The 3,214-nt window shown below is 28.6% G+C and overlaps 1 long non-coding RNA gene across 1 annotated transcript; it reads right to left on the reverse strand.

Annotated features, from left to right (window-relative positions):
* Positions 1-733: 733 nt before the first annotated feature.
* Positions 734-1,863, reverse strand: LOC106371238. The gene is made up of 4 exons (XR_007339595.1): positions 1,630-1,863; positions 1,158-1,214; positions 1,023-1,074; positions 734-925 (listed from the first exon to the last, which is right to left on the reverse strand). It is a non-coding gene; the product is annotated as an uncharacterized LOC106371238 (long non-coding RNA).
* Between the last annotated feature and the right edge of the window lie 1,351 nt (positions 1,864-3,214).

Consider the following 3,214-nt stretch of genomic DNA (forward strand, 5'->3'; position numbering starts at 1 on the left):
TTTCAACAAAAAATACACTCTTTTAAAATTTTCGTTGGTCTTGCTTTTTAAATTATAAATGTTTTATAAAGATTGAGATCTAATCATTCTACATGTTTCATCCTTCTACGTTTAACTTTCATCACATTATCATAGAAATATTTAATCATTAATTGTTATAATTTTTGATAAATCCTTTTTTAGAACTTGAACCTCATATTTTTCCGTATGTAGAAACACTAATGAACTTTAATAAAATCTAGAGACGATAATGAAGTTAATTTCATAATCCTCATAAATATTTTATTCAGACGTTTCATGACTAACATAAACCATATGTAGTTCTCGTGTAAATAGCATATCTGAAAAGACTTGGTTACTTTAACGAAAGTTATGAAACTAAAACCAATCTCCGTCATCTTCCGCATTAACTCATAAAGGGAACAAAAAAGTTTGACTTTTGTCTTCTTCCAGCTTTGCGATCTTCAACTTGTGTGATTCTAATAATTTTCTGGTGAATTTGATTTAAAGTAGTTATTCGATGGGTTAGGCCGGCCACTCGCGGTTGCTGTCGTCCTGTTCGGAATCCTAGGAATCATTCCAGTTTCTTAATGCGTGCAACCGAGTCGGCGATCGCTACAATTTCCTGATCTTATCTTTGCTTGCACGATTCTTTGTATATATACTGTTACTCATTTGATATAAGACCATAATATGAACCCTTTTGCACCCCCAATTAATGTATACTGGTGAATTTACGAAAGCAAACTTAAGTTCTCCATTAACTTTTCCAATATCATTTTGTACACCAATATTCATCGTTTCCAAAAGCTAACTATATATAGATGTTACGGGTGCAGCAGAAGGTGAAGATGAATTGAAAAGGATGTCAACCGAAGACTCTGATGTAGTGTATGTGTAGATATGAAGAGGTACCTTGAATGAGCTGCACATATCATAGTGAGTTACAAAATAAGTTAGATTTTATGGTGAAGTTTGTATATGTTTAAAGGTCAAAAACAGAGAAATACAAAATGTCTTACTGAAACGGTATTTGGTCTTTGGCTTGTGATTCAAACGCTTGCCTTCACGTATCTGTAGTAATTTTTTTAATTTAAGAGAACTTATCAAAAACGTTTAGAGATTTGGTTCCTGCTGATTTTAGAAAAGAGACTCACTATTGTTATCTCCTGTAGACAATATAGTGCCGAAGCTTCTTCACGGATATTTGGTTCCTGCTGATTTTAGAAACAATCAGTATCATAGAACCATAGGACATAAAGAAATATACAGATTACAGACTGAAAATAACAACAAACCCCAATTAAACAGATCAACCAAGAACTTTTAAACACACAAACATAAAAAGGCAAAGTAAAAAAAAGAAGAAGAAGACCACAAAGTAAAAACAAAAAAATGAGACTTTGGATGATATCAAACTCACGTATCAATCGGCCGTGTAACCATCATCAAATTAATTCAATTTTAAATTAAAAATTCAGAAACAGAAAAGAAGAAGAGCAGAACCAAAAAAAGGATCTCTCTTCTTGTGAGGAACTATAACAATAAAAATGGAAAAAGCTTATGATTGAAGAGATTGATAGACTGGCGCGGAGAGAAGAAGATGGTTTCGAGATGAAGAATACTTACCTATTTATATTCTTAGTTAGACAGCCTCACCATGATGGAAGATCGCATTCAAGGCTAGATCGTGGGTGTTTGAATTAATAGAGGATTAAAGACGATGAATAAATATCTGGGTGCGTTTCAGTGAACCAGACGAAGATCAAAAGTCGCCTCAGTTCCAAAGAACAGAGACAAACCTTAAATTTCATCTTTTGCGTAAATCACAATATCATGTGGTCTATCGGGCCGTTAGACAGGGTAAAAAAAAAAAACAGAATAAGCCCAATAAAAATATTATCGCTAATTAATGAAACGCTAAGTTTTGTATAGAGGACACGTGTTGCGTTTTCAGCCTTCTAGTTTATGACATGAAATCCTATGTGGCATGTCTAAGGAGAGAGGAAACTGTATTTTATATATATAGACTAGGGATTAATCCGGGCTACGCCCAGGATTTTTATTTTTTTCTAATTTAAGTTGTTAAATTATTTATATTTAGGTTATGATATATATTTATATAAATGTTAAGATGCATGTCATAATTAAAATTTATTTTTAAATTTTAACACGTTAAAGTAACATATTTTTTACTGTTTAAATATTTTTTTGTAATTTTGTTGGCTATCTAGTTATCATATTTAGCAAAACTATTTGTTGAGTATTTGAATAAATATTTTAGATATTTAATTAAACTGCAGAGTATTTTCGGTTCGACCACATGCTCAACAATCTATCGATCCGTAAAAAGATGGACGATCTCCTTGGCCAGGTAAGTAAAATTTTAGCAAAAATATCTTTGATTTTCAAATATTAAGTATATAACTATTCTTTTGAATATTGTTTTTTTTAATTGTATTTTTTGATTAAATTATTGTATTATAATTTTTATGTAAATATTTTTTGTGATGTTTGAATTTGTGTTGTTCGTATACTTAACCTAGATGATATTGATATTTAACAATTTATTGTTTTCTGGAAATAAAAAATAATGATATATCAAAAAGTATCTAATACTTGTTAAATGATAGTATAATGTAAATTACATCCATTATTTGAAAATAACCATTTGTTGTTTTTATTTTTTTTTAAATCAGAAATTATTTTTATTTAAAAACATTATTCATATATAATATATTAGTTTAAGTTTGGAAGATTAATTTATATATATAAATTATGTATATTTAAAAAAAAATTAAGATATTATATATTGAGTAACTGAATAAAAGCTGAATTTCTTATCTTGAAAATCAAATATTTATATTTTTGTCTTCATGTTGTACTCATATTTATAACTCAGTATGTTTTTAAAAAACTTAGTTTTAAGTAATAAACGAATTTAATAAATTAAATTCATCACCTATAATGTTCTGTAAACTATATTTGAAAACTCTCTAAAATTATATTTTAAGCATAATATTACTATTATTTAATTTAAGTTATTTTAAGCATAATATATGCTAAACCAACTTAAATTATATTTACAATAGGACCATCCTAAACTGGTTAATAAACCAAAAACAATACTAAACCAACATGAACCAATACCTGATTTGGCGAGGAATGAAGTGTTTCGGGATAAACGCTTGAATGATTATTAACTGTAATGGTT

Source organism: Brassica napus, chromosome A1 (genome assembly GCF_020379485.1).
Source record: "Brassica napus cultivar Da-Ae chromosome A1, Da-Ae, whole genome shotgun sequence".
NCBI lineage: Eukaryota > Viridiplantae > Streptophyta > Magnoliopsida > Brassicales > Brassicaceae > Brassica > Brassica napus.